We start from the raw sequence: 16,825 nt of genomic DNA, 5'->3' as shown, positions 1-16,825 counted from the left end.
TCAGCGCCTGCACTACACTGTGCCACGTAACCCCCACCCTAGAGACAACGCGGCATGGGGAGTCTAGTCCGGGTCACCATAGCCTTGGAATCAGCGTACGAGACCAACTGTTCTCTCCCAGCCTCGGCAATCTACTTCAGAGGCTCGGCAACCTCGGGATTCACGTCTACCGAGATCCCCACGATGGCTCGGCCTCGGCGCCAACTGAGCCTTGGCTTCTCGCGCAGTCAACGCACAGTGACCACCACGTCGACCGCCACGCCCGCTTCGGGATAACACTGGAGCTCCTATGACGCACAGGATCGGATGTGACCGGCATATCGCCCCAGTACTTCAAGGACGAGACCACTCCATCGCCCACGCCGCCATAGTAATAGACTATAGGGCTCGGACATGCCGCCTCTGCCCGCACGACGCCGTGTAGCTAGCGAATGTATCACCCTGGTCCCCCTTCAACTATAAAAGGGAGGGACCTGGACCGTTTCGAAGAGGACAGAGACAGAGGATTAGGTCTAGGCCCACGCAACGAACTCATGCATAAACGCACAGACGAACGCTCGAACTTTCCCGCGGTCTGAGATCAACATCTCAAGCAATCCACGCCGCCCCACGTAGAGACCTAGGATTAGCTCCCTCTGTCGCCCTGCTTGTAACCCCCTACTACGAGCACTTTGGTGCAAGGAATACAAGATCGATCTCTCAAACTGGACGTAGGGTGTTCATTACCCAAACCAGTATAAACCTTGTGTCTCTTTGCATCACCATCTAGGATTGGGAACACGCAGTACAAATTTACTAGTTGGTTGAGGGCCCGCCGGTCCGAAACACCGACACATTTACTTTGGTACTCCATATATTACGTGTCTGTCAATAGCATTACTTAACATCTCCATATGCAAACACACAGTGCCCCAAGCAGAAGCCTGGGAGTCTACATTGTGGATACTACACATGTATTATGATGAGTACCATCGGTGGCTACAACAGATACCCCAATCTGGTAAGTTTGAACCTCTTTGCTCGTAGTATGAAAAGTTCGCATATGTTGTGATATAGTAAACCTAAGCTTGTTCTCTTATAGTTGGAGAAAGATAAATACACGAGAAGGAACCCATACAAAGATGACGAGCTCTTAGAGATGGTCGGCGACCTTTGCAACTTCATAATGGACCAGATTGTGTACCATAAAGGCACTTACCATCATCTTCTTTCCGACTTAGGTAGTAATCCTCTATACCAACACCTTCGTGAGACTGATAGGCTAGCCCTAGGCCGTTGATGACAATGTGGACTTGTGGTATGGTTTGGATCAGACTTTGGAACGGTTTGGACTTTGTTTTGCATGTGGACTTATGGATTTCTTAATGGACTATGTTATAATGATGGACTTCATAATGGACTATGTTGTAATGATGGACTTTTGTGAATTATGACTTGTGATGATGTTCTAAATAATGGTCTTGTGTTTGTGGATGTATATATGTATATTTGTGGCGGTCAGATTCGAATTTGAATTATATATATATATGTGGTCATATTTGAATTTGAATTATTTATTTTTTTTTGCTGAAAAATCCACTGTAGGGGCGGTTCTTAATTGAACCACCCTTACAAATACACACAGCAGACAGCCGCCCTTACAGAAGTCCACTACAGGGGCGGCTGATATTACCAGCCACCCCTACAGAGGGCACTGTAGGGGCGGCTGAAAACACCAGCCGCCCCTACAAAGGGCACTGCAGGGGCGGCTGAAAACACCAGCCGTCCCTACAGAGGGCACTGCAGGGGCGGTCAGGAAATCACCCCTACAGAGGCAACCTCTGTAGGAACACCCTGGGAAGGGCGGCTGGCGCAACCGACCCTACAGAGGCTCTAGAGCCGCCCCTACAGTTAACTTCTGTAGTAGTGGAACCTATAGCAAAGTAGAAAATAATGAGGCTACTTGGTACAGCCTAAATGTACAACCTGGTTCGATGAAGCAAAGTTTTATGTACAGATCGCAGGTTAATAAAAGTTATGTTTTTATCCAAAAGAATAAGTGCGCCTAAGGTATAACCTGTCAGCAATCTGCAGGAGCCTTTGTTGTCTGAATATACTAACTGCACCAATATATAGAGCCTTTCCTTCACCACAACCCTGGTCTAATGGATTTACACCAAAGGATGTCAGAAAAGCAATTTGCAATCCCAAACGGCACTAAGACATTTTATATAACCATACTAAAGTTCATACTAGGACCAATTTGTAATGTGTGGACTACATCAGGTCTGTTGCCTTGTGAGCAGGCAAATCGTCGAAAGCAGCAGCTTCCTGTCATACAAGATGGTGAGCTGCTGAGGCCTTTTCTTGCTCCCTAACAAATATTGCAGAGCAGAGTACTAGAAGGGTGCTTGTAGAACACTACTTCAGCATAAAATTGCTTAACGTATTTTCGCTAGGAAACTGAACATATGCAGTAATCAATAAACTAGAGCACCAACCAATAGCAGCACAACAGTAGTAGTACATGATAAAAGAATATAACTAGTCCAGACATTTGCATCTATTATCTGAACAATATCTCCAGTTCTAGTATTTTTCCCTAATCTGAAAATATATTTTACAAGTTTTGTCCCTAGAGCTAGAATATAATTTAGAAAATGTAAAGTTGTGCATAGAGCTAAAACCTCAAAAAGGTGCCAGAAACATACAATGCAAGTCATGCTTCATCAGCATCATACAAGAAAGCCATCAGCCCTGCAAATCCATAAAAGCTTCAATTTAGTGCTAGAGCAGTCTTAATTTGTAAACTCTGAATTTTTTTTGGCATCACATCACTGTAAGCCTGTAACAATATGTGAGCGCACTAATTTGTCGAAGTGGATCATGCACAACAATTTGTTGTTTCAATGCTTCCACATTTACTTCAGCATTTCAGCAAACACCGAACTACATGAAACACATCAGAAAGTGGATCGTGGTCAATAATTTGTTGTTTTACTTTGAAGAAATATTTTGAGGAAACCTTATACTATAGATTAGCACCACACTGAAGTAAATCACTTATACTGCATGATTAGATGAAATCAAATCAATTAATGATCTAGTTGATGCAAGCTACAAAGTGATTAAAAGGTTCAGTCTACAAAAATTATATTGATCAAATGGTTAGCCTAACAGACTGGGGATGGTTTTTCATATTAAGCAGAAGTTTTGAATTACTTGTTACCATGTGATCTAATAGTGTTAGGAATGAAAGTCACAACTCCAGTGTTAAACAGTGTTTTGAGAATTAAATCTATACCAGTAGTGTCAAGCAGTAGCATTTGGCTTTGTTTACAGCAACTTGAGCTTTGCTTACCTGAGTAGGGCGTGATGAAGCTGCAACACTTCTCGTCTTACCTAGTGGGGGGAGCCCTCATCATAGGAGGCAGCAGAGAAGCCGCCACAGCCGCCGCCGCACAGTTCTCTATATCTAAGGAATATACAGTCAGCAACTTCTAAATTGTACAAGTAACTTATGCAAGCTTGCAAAATTGTGCATACTGTCTAAGGAGTATCACTACCGGATCCAGGAGCTTTGCCGAGTGCCAGGGGCACTCGGCGAAGACCCAAAAACATTCGGCAAACGACACTCGGCAAACCCTTTAACGGAAAAGGCTAGTTTGCCGAGTGTTTTTTTGTCGGACACTAGGCAAAGACGTTGCCGAGTGCAAAAAAAAAAAAAAAACACTCGGCAAACTTAAAAAAAAAGGCACGCCGCCATCCACACCCGCACCACCAGCACCGCCGCCGCCATCCACGCCCGCCGCCACCATCCACCCCTGGGGTGTGCCGGCCACCACCACCACCACCACAGCCGCCGACCGACCGGGAGAAGAAGGGGAGAGGAGGGGCCGCCGCCATTGAGCCCGCCGTCAGATCCACGGATCCACAGCCACTGGGATCCAACCCACCGGATCCGCCGCCGGAGGACACCTCTCCGCCGGATCCGCGCCGTGGTGGCTCCATCCCACCGGATCCACGATGCCACCCGCCGGTGGAACCATGGAGGGAGGGGAGGAGGGCGGATCTGCACCGCCACCCACTGCTGCTGCTGCTCTGCATCGCCGGGAGGGGCCGGGACGCCCTGCGCCATAGACGAGAGGGGCTGGGCTGCCTCGCGCGCAGCGCCGGAGAGAGGGCGCGGGCGGATCTGAGGAGGAGGGGGGGTGCGTCGGCGGTCGGATCTGAGGAGGCAAGAGAGGGAGGAGGGGAGGGAGGGGACGGGGGCTCGCCGGAGAGGGAAGGGAAGGGGCGCTCCGGCGGGCGGATATGAGGAGGAGGCAGGAGAGGGAGGAGGGGAGGGAGGGGACGGGGGAGAGGCCAGAGAGGGAGGGGAGGGGCGCACCGGCAGGTGGATCTGAGGAGGAGGCAGGAGAGGGAGGAGAGGAGGGAGGGGAGGGGGGCGCGCCGGAGAGGGAGGCGCCGGGGCCGGAAATGGAGGAGGGGAGGGAGGGAGGGGGCGGCCGCGGTGGAAGAATGGGGAGGGGAGGGGCACCCGCGGTTAAGTAGCATTTTTGTCCTTTGCCGAGTGTCCCAGATCTGGACACTCGGCAAAGTTTTTTTTTCTCTTTCTTTTTTAGGAAAAAGATTTTATTTCTTTGCCGAGTGTAAAAAAGAAAACACTCGGCAAACCCCCTCTTTGCCGAGTGTTTTTTTTTGACACTCGGCAAACCCCCTATTTGTCGAGTGTTTTTTTTTCCGAGGGTTTTTAGCGTAGCACTCGGCAAAAAACTTGTTCGCCGAGTGCTCGAGGAAAAACACTCGGCAAACATAAAAACATTCAGCAAATTTGACGTTTCCGGTAGTGTATACAGTCAGCAATTTACATCTGCTAGATATTATTATTATTATTATCATTGAGTTTACACTAAAGAATTTTGCAGCCAAATGCTACTCAAATCAAATTTCTAGTAACAAGTGAACTGACTTTTTTTTTCCTAACCTTAAGAAAAAAAAACTACAATCTTCACAGAGCATTCATATCAAATTTGTAGTAGGTAAATAACAAGTTAACAATTCGTCAGAAAAGAAATGTCATGGTAGAAAATGTTAAAACAAAGCTAGTTTCAACAGAAATGTGCTACAAAAGACTAGGCCATAAGTATGTGTCGGTCTAACTGAAAAGGAACATATGACAATATTAAACATGGTAGAGTCATCTGTATCTGGTAGAGTCAGATTGTTCAACTGCAGTTCAGGTTATTCTTTTTACTACAGTTAGAATTGGCAACTATAGTTCTGCTTCAGTCAGATTGTTCAACGGCAGTTCACAAAAAAGCGAGCTTCCACTACTCAATACCTAAGAACACATAATAGATAATACAGGACACTAATAAGATTTTTAGCTACTGGTTTGTACTTATCTAGGAGTTAGGGAGAAGCTGCTGCCTGACTAGCATGTTCAGGAAAAAAGAAGCTAGCAACTCCTCTCATGAAGTTATTATTCATCAAACAGTATAAGTACGAATTTCGAAGCCAAGGCATACCATTTATTTTTGAAGGTACAGATGTTCCCTTGCCCTTCTTGTCTCCAACAATCTCAGAATGTTTGCACCTCTGTGACACAGGGAGCCAGGAAAGATTGAGCTAATACAAATGGAGACATACTTGATACAACTTAGCATAGGAGAAATGAGACAGTACCTTGATTGGGTGCTGTGAGTAGTGCTTGCAGCTCTGGCACTGCAGCTTCAGCACAATATTCATGGTGGTCTTGGCCTCAAAATCACAACATTTGTCATTTGTCATATCCCAAACTGTGCAGGCATTTAGAATCCGCAGTTATTAAGATTGTGCACAGACATGCAGGCAAATATACTAACTAGTATGTGAACCTTAGTGCTTTGTTCTGTAACTTAAGTTATTTTATTAACGTGCAAGAAAACCCATCAAAGAGATGGACAGCTGTGCCTATGTAAATCAAAGTTTTCATGACCCATGATACAGAAAAAGAGATCCGTGGGATATTGCCAAAGATGATTCCAAGCTATGACAAATAGAATAGGGGTTTGCTATACCAAGCTATGATAGAATAGGGGTTATGCTATATAGGATGATGAATTCAGTGTTGTAAACCTTGATTGTTGTAACCTTAATTTACACCGTCATGTATACTTTTTGTACTGCCAGTCTGAGATGCATGAAAACAAGAATATACATATATATATTCGGCACTCGATTATAAGATACTACAGATACCACGTACTTAAGCTTCAGACTCGTCGTAAACCCATCAATTCCTCAACACACAAATAGATTAAATATCCACACATATATATACACCATGCAGGCCTTGACTTCTAGTTATGTTAGTATACACGGTTACACCAACACTCATTTCTAAGATCAAATAAATTGCACAGTGGCAAGCGCGCTAGTCACCTGAAAAGCTAGCTGGCCTTTAACCATTGGGTATGGCATCTTTACTCCGGTGGTTATCCCCAAAGCACGACCAGTAAAATCCACACGCACTGCAATCTAAATGTGCAACTGCCGACCTGCATATTTCATCAAACACCATGACAGCACTGCAGCAACCAAAAAAGTGAAGAAGAATGAATATCTTACGTGCAACATGACACAGACCTTCCACTGGTAGACAACAGAGCTTTACTCCCGGTGGGGAACCCCCTCTAGTCCCGGTTCCCCACCCGGGAGCAAGCATCCGGGACTAAAGGGTGGTCCTTCAGTCCCGGGTCAGGAACCGGGACTAAAGGGGACCTTTAGTCCCGGTGGGTAATACCAACCGGGACTAAAGGTGCCTCCTGACATGCCACGATGGCCGGCACCCTTTAGTCCCGGTTGGTAATACGAAACGGGACTAAAGGTTTTTTTTTCTTTTTTCTTTTCTTTTCATTTTTTTGTTTTCTTTTCAAAATAGGTTTTCGAAGTCGTATTGTACACTGCTAATTATACATTTATACGCGCGTATAGTATGTTTCGGTTCAAGCACAATGAACATATTAAATTACACAATTCAAGCATATATATATATATATATATATATATATATATATATATATATATATATATATATATATATATATATATATATATGCATGCATCATATATATATTTACATGCATGCATGCATATGTGTATTTTACATTATATTATTTCATGTGCATATATTACAAAAGATTGCATTACAGTTGTTGTGATATAACAAGTTTCCTCTCATCCTCTAGCTTGGCTTCAATGGCAGTGTTGGGTCGAAGTAGAACTCGCCCTTGGAATCGATGACCTGCTCATTAAAAAATCCGGCTATAGACTCTTGAATTGCTTTGATTTGGTCTTGCCGTATGACCTTTTCCTCCAACCATCGAGCCTATATGTTTGAATTAAAGGAAAATAAATTAATATATGTACAAAAAAGATATATATATATAAAGACATAGTAACACAATCAATAATAATAATTAAATGAATATATAGTTTATTTTTAACGTACTTTGAGTCTCTCTGTAGGAGTTCTTTGGGAGACCACCTTGATAAACTTGCAACGTATAATATCATTGTCTGTAGGAGTCTCTGTGTAGGAGTTCTTTGGGAGACCACTTTGGGAGACGCACCATCGGGAATAATATCATTGTCGTCCCATTGTTCTTCTTCACATTCTTCCATTACAACGCCGGTTTCTCCGTGCTTCGTTCAACAAATATAGTTTGGCATGAAACCTGACTTGAACAAGTGTGAATGAAGAGTCCTTGAGCAAGGATATTCCACCGTATTCTTACATATGGCACATGGGCAGCACATGAAACCGTCGCGTTTGTTTGCCTCGGCCGCACGTAATAAAGAATGCACGCCGTCAATGAACTCTTGGGAGCGGCGATCAGCATTGTACATCCAATGCCGGCTCATCTGCATTACATGACATAAATACCATATTAAAACCTAGATCATAATTAATTATTTATACAACATGTGTGCCACCACAAAAGGTACAAATTTATGAAAGCATCGCTACAATGTAGACAATCCCAACTACAACTAAAAGAACTAAAGCTAAAATACATTTCAGGAGCACAAGGATTTCACGACCAATCTCAACTAAAACAGACAGATCCCCTGATTGTGCAACATCTTTGGGCTTCTTCGGCTGGATCACTGCCTCATTAGCTGCCATATCTGCCTGTTGTGCAAGATATTTTTGCACGAGTTCAACATACTCTTCCTCCCAGTAGAAGCCTGAACATCGTCCACTGCCATCCCACTGAAATTAAAACAAAAAATTAGAACTTTAATCACAACCATCATGAAAATAGGTATAAACTAACTATAATCATTAAATACGATAAAATAACTCACATTGCGATCCGGACACTTGTAGAAGATACGATCCTTGTTGGGACCCTCCTTCTTCACTCAGTACTCCATCATAATCTTCGTCTCATCACGACACTTGCCGCATGGAATGAGAGGGAGGCCTGGCCTAAGTCGCTTTGGAAACCCATGAGAGGCTGAGGACCCGGAAGCAGTTGCCATCTACTCTCTAAACTCATTTTTTAATACACTATAAATTTCTCATTTTATAAACAAATAAAATTAAGAAACTATAAAATTATCTATATCTCTAAACAATTAAGCAGTTGCAATCTTCTCTCTATACTCATTTTTAATACACTATAAATTTCTTATTTTATAAACAAATAAAATTAAGAAACTATAAAATTATCTATATCTCTATACTCATTTTTTAATACACTATAGCTCAAAAACATGTTTTAATAAATAACCATCCGTACTAGTTGACCTTGCTTACGTGATCATCTCGGAGAGTATTTCTCCACTGGACGGCACCGTACTTGGTCAAGGAAGAGCTCCGATTCTACGAGGAAGGGAACACGATCTTCCACGACCGTTGTCGCTCTCCCTCGTAGAATCAAAGCTCCTCCTTGATGTCCGTTACCGCTCGACAGAGAACATGCTCGCCGAGCTGAACACGGTCCGCAAGTTCAACTAGTACGGATTTTCTATAATTTTCTAACTATTTTCTAAGTTTTTCATTTCATAAAAAAGTTAAAATAAAAAGTACGGTGATTGACAGACTACTGCGACGATATCGGGACATGTGAATAAATAACCATCCGTACTAGTTGAACTTGCTTACGTGATCATCTCGGCGAGCATTTCTCCACCGGACGACACCGTACTTGGTCAAGGAAGAGCTCTGATTCTACGAGGAAGGGAACACGGTCTTCCACGACCGTTGTCACTCTCCCTCGTAGAATCAAAGCTCCTCCTTGATATCCATTGCCGCTCGACAGAGAATATGCTCGCCGAGCTGAACATGGTCCGCAAGTTCAACTAGTACGGATTTTCTAACTATTTTCTAAGTTTTTCATTTCATAAAAAGTTAAAATAAAAAGTACGGTCATTGACAGACTACTGCGACGATATCGGGACATATGAATAAATAACCATCCGTACTTGTTGAACTTGCTTACGTGATCATCTCGGCGAGCATTTCTCCACCGGACGGCACCGTACTTGCCACGGAAGAGCTCCGATTCTACGAGGAAGGGAATACGGTCTTCCACGACCGTTGCCGCTCTCCCTCGTAGAATCAAAGCTCCTCCTTGACGTCCGTTACCGCTCGGCAGAGAACATGGTCGCCGAGATGAACACAGTCCGCAAGTTCAACTAGCTACTTTAACCTTCTTTCATGTAAATATGCAAGCTTGAAGTGATTTTGAGCTCAAATTGCTTACAAATGAAAAAACCACAATAAAGAACCATATATATATAGTGAACAAAATGAGATAAGACAATGGTGAAAAATGAGAGTATGAGATTGGTAACATTTACAACTGAAGAATCGACGGAGAAATCGAAGAAATCGACGGAGGAATCCAAGAATGGATGGAGGAACAATAGAGGGAGGGAGGAAGCAAGAACACTACTGCAGTGAGCTTCAAAATGTGCTGAGCTAGGGCTCGGGAGGAAGGAGACGGCCGGGATATAAAGGGGGGACCTTTAGTCCCGGTTGGTGGCTCCAACCGGGACTAAAGGTAACTTTCCAACCCCGGGCGCAGCCACGGCCCGGGAGTAGACCTTTACTCCCGGTTGGAGCCACCAACCGGGAGTAAAAGTATACCTTTAGTCCCGGTTGGTGGCTCCAACCGGGACTAAAGGTACCTGCCACCTCTGTCTGGCGCAGTAGCCGTTGGGCAGGGACCTTTAGTCCCAGTTGGAGCCACCAACCGGGACTAAAGGTATCTCTAGTCCCGGGCGCACAAAATTCCGGGACTAGAGCCCATTTTGGCCGAGGATCAAAGGTATGTTCCCTACTAGTGTTCTTGATGCCAGCATGCACTGTAGTGGCCTCGCCTAGTCGCATGAGCCCTGGAGCGCGGCGACGCAGCGCCCCCTCCTCCGCACGGGTTCACGTCAGTAGCGCTGCCGGCGCGTCCTACAGTTCTAGCACCTTCTTCCTCGGCGTGCAGCCGCCACCGCTGCATCGTCCTCCCCGCCCCCTCCCTTTCTCTCTCCCCATCCCTCTCACCTCTGCTCACCTTGCCCCTTCTGCCAGATCTAGAGGAGGGAGGTGGCGCCAGCGAGATCTAGTGGAGGGAGGTGGCAAGCGGCCAGATCTGGATGGAAGGAGGAGGCGGTTAAGGAAGAGAGGTGGCGGTGGCGGCGTACGAGGAGGGAGGTGGCGGAGTCGCGGAGAAGAGGCTGCTCTTGGGGAGAGGAGAGAGAGAGAGGGGACAAGAGCGGGTGGGTGAGAGGGATGGCCGGATGGGAAAGGGCAGGAGACTGGAGTTCGGACTTCTCTCTTTGGTCCACCGAATTTGATAATTTTTTCAGGTCCGCGGTCAGCTATGAGTGACGCATTTCCTCTGTACGAGTCTCTGGTAGTAGTTCTGGTTACCAGAGACGCGTCTACTCAAAACGAGTCACTGAAAACTTATATTAGTGACGCGTTTTGTTCACTAGCCATGGTGCGACATCTAGTCAGTGACTTGTTCTGTTTATCCGCGTCACTGATATCATATTAGTGACGCGTTTCAATTCTAAGTCACTGACTAAGGTGTCTCCATTGTGCTGTTTTGGCATAGTGTAATCCCCATTGAGAAGCTCCCAGATTATGCCAAAAGTAAAGAACGTTTTCTAGGTAATGTAATATTCTGTTTTCACATAAATTTATTTAGTACTATTAATTTTAATTTCATTCCAAAAGTACCTATATACTTGTTGCTATCTGTTCACATGTTATTGGTAAAATCATGGGAGTTTCAAATGCAGCGATAATTTCTACAAGTTCAGGGGATTCAATGATGCGAAGAGTAGTGCACTTACAAGATCTAAAGTATGTTCATTTGTACTGTTTTTTTCTTACATTATTATGTAAACAAATTTTAGTGTCCAATATCACACTAACTTCTTACCTCATTGCTAGGGGAAGCACGATCGAGCTATCATTATCAGGGACGCACTGAGTTTGATGGAGAAACTATTCTACAAGTTGGGCAAGAACACCATGTCATCGCCATATTTGTTGGTACATTAATGAAAACCTACAAAAATGACTACAAGTTTCTTAGTGGCACATCTGCTTGTCGATGGTACATTAATCAAAATGATATTCCTGAGATCGAAGCTTTTCAGACATGGTATAATACTCACACTGGTTCCAGCAATCATTCTTTAAAAAAAATATATATATATGTGGCTTTCTCTAAAATTTTGATATATGACATGATAAACAGTTACCGGCAGAAGCAATTCCTATTCAAAAGTTGTATCTACGAGGTGGAGATGATACCCAACAGAATTTTGAGAAAAGGACTATGCTCCAGCTCAAAGATGTCGATCCTTTTACTGAAAGGGTAATTATATTATTCTTATTTTATTATTTTACATCCTACATACTTAAGTACATCCAACTGAATTTCTATGTCCAAAAATTATGAACATAAGTTACTAATGTTTATGAATTTTTTTAACTTATACTAAACTGATCATGTCTATTTAGTAGAATTTCGTTAAAGTGAATTTGCCATGAATGTTAACTACGTACACATTATCCGCAGGCCATAAATTATGAATACACAGCGACTATTGTCGGAATTACAGAGCAACAAACATGGTGTTACCAAGCTTGCAAAGCTTGCAACTCTAGGATAAAACCATTTGGTCAAACTTATCAATGCACAAAACAGGATTGTCCATCCATACAGTTTGAGTGGAAGTAAGTCTATTGCTTCTGTAATAAATTTTCCATTATGAGCCTGTAGAATAATATATAATCGTAAACAGGTAATAATATCTACATATGATCTTTGCAGATATTAAATACCATACATTGCGAGTGATGAAACGTACAGTATTGTGTTCATGTTTTTTTGAAAAGAAAGGAACATAACTGATTGGGAAAAGTGCTGAAACTCTCAGGAAGAAGTATAATGAGAAAGATATTCCACCTGAAATTTCCTCATGGATTGGCCACAAGTTTACCTTCCTGGTTAAGATTTTACCTAACAAAAGCATTGGCGCTGATGATCCTTCATTTGAAGTTATAAGGATAAAGGAAAAACTTGGAAAACAACCAATTATGCCAGTATCAAAGACGGACAAAAGCAAACCAGCTATCTCAACCTCAGGATATGAAGAAATAGAAGAAAACTTACCTCTGTTGATACCAATGGCCCTGTTCGGCTTACCCCATATTCGACTTCTTTTTTCAGCCGGAACAGTATTTTTCTCTCACAACAATTCAGCCAGAACAGTGTTTTCAGCCAGTTTCAGACCAGCGAACGGGACCAATAACTTCTAAAAAAAACAGATGGTCAGGTATATTACTATTCACTTCGTGTCCTCTCGTTCCCAGTGTTATAGCATAGTTACACTAAGGTTCCTTACACTAATGTTGATGTGTTCGATGAATTATATGGATAGAGATACATTTGCGATTCCTCGTTTTATAACTTTTAAACAGCAGTTTTAGGTGCCTCCCACATCTGCACGGGATAATGTGAGGGTCTCACTACTCGAAACCAGTTTTTCCCCATCGGTGCAAACCTTCTGTCTCGGTTGCACCGCTCCGTCACGAGCGTCTCAACTTTCCCCTGCATTCCTACTGTACCGAGGGGAAAGACTTCTGACACCGTCAGGGATGCGAGTACACGGCCAGAGCCGAGATTCTGCAGCTGAGCGCGCACTCCCATCGCTGGCATGGCCCACGTATCAGAGACATAAGTTGAAAAAAGAGCGCACAATGGACAGAGGCGTAGCGGGCGAGGGGGAAAATTTCCCCAAACCTTATCCTCTCACGCCGCCCCCAACCAGTCGTCTCGTCTCCCCACCGCCCGCGCACTTGCATCCAGCGACCCGCCCAAGCGGGTGCATCCGCCGCCGCCTCATCACCCAGCCGCGTCTGCCGCGTCCGCCGCACGCCGCTGCCACCACCTCACCCCCCCCCCCCCACCCGCAGCCGCCGCCGCGTCCTCACGACTGGCGCGCAGTAGCCACCACCGACCCCACTCGGTAGATTGAGCGGTCGCGGTGCCGGGACGAAGGCGAAGGCGCAGCAACGGTGCGCCAGCCATCGGTGGTGCAACAGCCATGGTGAGAAATCTCTCTCTATGCCAACCTCTTTTTCTCAGATCTACTTTGTCTGTCTCCTTTAGTTAGCAACCTCATTAATCCCCAGCTCTATAGATCAGCTCTACCACTACAGATCCGTGGTCCATCCCCTTCTCTGGATGCAAACGGGGCAGCCTAAGGTAAGAGAAGGTGGAAAAAAGAAGGAAGTTTTGCTCTCTTTTTTTGGTTTTGCTGTGATTCAGAGGTCAAGATTTAACTATAGGTTTCAAATTTTGATGGAAGCTGTTGGATTGGAAGAAATCTTGCTCAATCCCCCTCCATGGATCCAAATGAAGGAGCGTAAGGTAAGGGATGGAGCAAAATTTGCAATGTTTCAGTTTCTTCCTGTGATGTAGATTTGCGACATGCATTTGGATTTGTAGTTCTGAGGGGAACTGTAGGATTTGACGAAATCTTGAAGAGTCACCTGATTCACCTCTGTAATGTTACAAAGAGAGTCCTGAACCGTGCATCTGATAAGATTATCCCATTTCTTTCATATTCAGTGAAGTAATTTTTAAAACAATATAGGGAAACCATTTAGGTGAACTTAGATTGATGAATACATTATAACTACAAAACAAAGAATTCCTTGTACAAAATGGAAGGAAAGAAATGAACAAATACAAAATGTATCTAGTTATTTCCCCAAATTTCATTACATCTGTTATTTCCATGTTCCCACATTTGTCTTGCTGCTTTACTACAAATTTGTGTGGTAAGAAATACTTACATTGATTCAGGTCTATTCCGGAATTCTATTACAGCTGGAATTAGCTCTGAAGTCACCAATTCTGCTTAAAGGATCTGCTGCTCATTAATACACCATCACAGCTGCTGCACTTGAACTTGTTGGGAGAAGGAAACTCAGTTGTAATTCTTCTTCCCCTTGTTGCTCATTAATACTGTGTGTTTTTTACTTTGCTGTGCAAAGGGCCAATTAGGAAGCAGTAGCTTCATGTCCTTGTATTGGCCAAGGACTTGTTATGATCCTGCTAGTAGTTTCATGTTGACCTGTTTGGAAGGAAGCATTGCAACTTAAGTTACCGCCTGACTTTATTTGATAGGAGCTTCATGTATGACTTGGGTAGCATTAGCTTCCAAGGATGATGTAATATTTTAATGATGATTAGTTGAGACATTACTGAATGTAAATTTATTGTCTTTTGATGGAATAACTATTTGAGCTGATGTGATACTAATTTGCATAATAATTTAGGTGGTATGTAGACAGTGAGGCTAAGGTCTCTCTTGATGGTGTAGTATTGAAGGGGAAGGAGGTTTCCCTGACGGTATGGCACTGACAGGAAAGGCAACGAGCTTTCCTGACGGTTAAAAAGTCGGCAGGGAAAGTTCGGATTTTCCTTGACAGGTAACTAACCGACAGGGAAAGTATTCCTGACGCAAATGTAAAAACGACAGGGAAATTTTTCCGTGACGGTAGAAACCATCAGGGTATAATCCGTGACGGTTTTTTGTCAGGGAAGACTGACTTTCCCTGACATTTGTTCCCTGACGGTTCCCGTCACGGAAAATCAACCCTGACGGTTTCTGGTACTTCTCCTGACGGTTCCAGCCGTCACGGAAAAAATTGCCTGTGGTAGTGTCTGTACATTGCTGGAATTATGTCTTGTGAAATTGTGGTCCATACATTAATCTATCACTATATGAACTATACTCCAGAGTACGTGGCTTGCAATAGAAGCTAGCAACGTGCCACTTATCTGTCTATAGCAGAAAATTACAAATTCTTGAGTAATATAACAGCTAGATAAAATTAAATAGATAATTCAATAATGTATATTGTAGTTAGTTCATTTCAAGCTTTCAATTTCTGTAGGCTTCATCATCTCAAGCACAAACCTTTGGAGTCATTCAAGATATGGACATTGAACAAACAGCTAATGACTCTGACAATTCCAGCAAGCTTGATACTCAGGACATACAGGCTGATAACTTGGTATGTTTCCTATTGATGCATTTGCATATCAAGATTTAGTATTCATTATTATATACTGTTTGCAAACTGTGTTTGTTGTTTTTATTAAAAAAGGGGATAAATGAGGAAAATGTGGACGAGCAACAGAAAAGATCCAAAATGCCACACCTTCAAGAAAAAACAAAAAATTGAGGTGAGTACAGAATCCTGCACAAATTACTAACCTTTAGCTCAAAATACATCTTCTCACTTATTTATCTGTTGGAAACATCCAAAATATTTCTTCCAATATGTACTCTACTATTATACTCGATCCCTCTACTTCTCTAAATTAATTTGGTTTTACAGTACCTTAATTGTCCCCACTTGCTTAAAATATTTTACAAACTGTACCCCTCCGGTATACTCTAAACCAGCTTTGACTTTTTCACTGGGATTTTCTCTTAACATCTCTAAAAATCTATGGACTTGCACATAAATTGGATACCTTCTAATTTTTTTTTTTGGAATCCTAAACTTTAGGTGTGGTTGTCATTGTGCTAACTTTATCTTCTCACGATAAGATCCAAGCAATATGACTCTGTCTACCATTTTGCTTATATCCTACCGTCATTTTAATTTTTTCCCACAGGTACGCTGATGTCCAAAGCTGCTGAGTAAAGCTTGAAGATGGACAAATATTTTGGTGTACATAACAGCTACAGTTGACTAGGCATGATATAAGTTTCGGCCTACCTTTTGGAAACAGAGTGTATCCCTTGCTAAAACGACCTTTTGCTAAATGTTGTAGCGGCACAGGCAGCTTTATATATAATGTAGTTGCCGCACATGCAGTAGATTGGCTAGGATATGTAGTTGCCACACAGTGGCGGATCCAAAGGGGGGGCTGGGGGGGGCTCCAGCCCCCCCTAATGTCTTGATTTCAAGCCTAATCACTGTAGCAAAAGCTTGATTTCACCATTAAATCTTCATGCAAATCAACATCTCCATTGTTTTAGCCCCCCCTTATCCCGCATCGTGCATCCGCCACTGTTGCCACATGCAATAGATTGGTTAGGAGCTCAATCAAAACTTTAATGAATAGAGCTCCTCAACAATCTATCTGTCTTTATGTATATATATATGGACTTCACTAAAGTAGGACCTACTTCTATATATCCAAGGCTGCAACCCAGGCATCCCTGCTCTGGCCTACCATGTGTCTGTTGCCTGTTGATTTTTCCCAATGCCTTTTCTGTAATCTGAATATTTGGATAGGCTATATGGGATTTA

General features: G+C 43.3%; 1 long non-coding RNA gene and 1 pseudogene across 3 annotated transcripts; both read left to right on the top strand.

Moving 5' to 3' along the window:
• Window positions 1–10,759: 10,759 nt before the first annotated feature.
• On the top strand, window positions 10,760–12,805 carry LOC136480286 (replication protein A 70 kDa DNA-binding subunit C-like; annotated as a pseudogene).
• Window positions 12,806–13,459: 654 nt separating this feature from the next.
• Window positions 13,460–16,405, top strand: LOC136482378 (uncharacterized). 3 transcript variants are annotated; one of them, XR_010765053.1, is made up of 8 exons: window positions 13,460–13,596; window positions 13,695–13,754; window positions 13,838–13,919; window positions 14,382–14,487; window positions 14,834–14,986; window positions 15,455–15,574; window positions 15,668–15,746; window positions 16,185–16,405. It is a non-coding gene; the product is annotated as an uncharacterized lncRNA (long non-coding RNA). The 3 variants fall into 3 exon arrangements; XR_010765051.1 differs by having other exon boundaries at window positions 13,690–13,754; XR_010765052.1 differs by lacking the exon at window positions 14,834–14,986 and having other exon boundaries at window positions 13,690–13,754.
• Window positions 16,406–16,825: the final 420 nt, after the last annotated feature.

The sequence above is a fragment of the Miscanthus floridulus genome, chromosome 9 (assembly GCF_019320115.1).
Source record: "Miscanthus floridulus cultivar M001 chromosome 9, ASM1932011v1, whole genome shotgun sequence".
NCBI classification, from domain to species: Eukaryota; Viridiplantae; Streptophyta; class Magnoliopsida; order Poales; family Poaceae; genus Miscanthus; species Miscanthus floridulus.
Note: the sequence above shows the minus strand (reverse complement) of the source record. Positions and strands in the feature narration are given on the sequence as shown.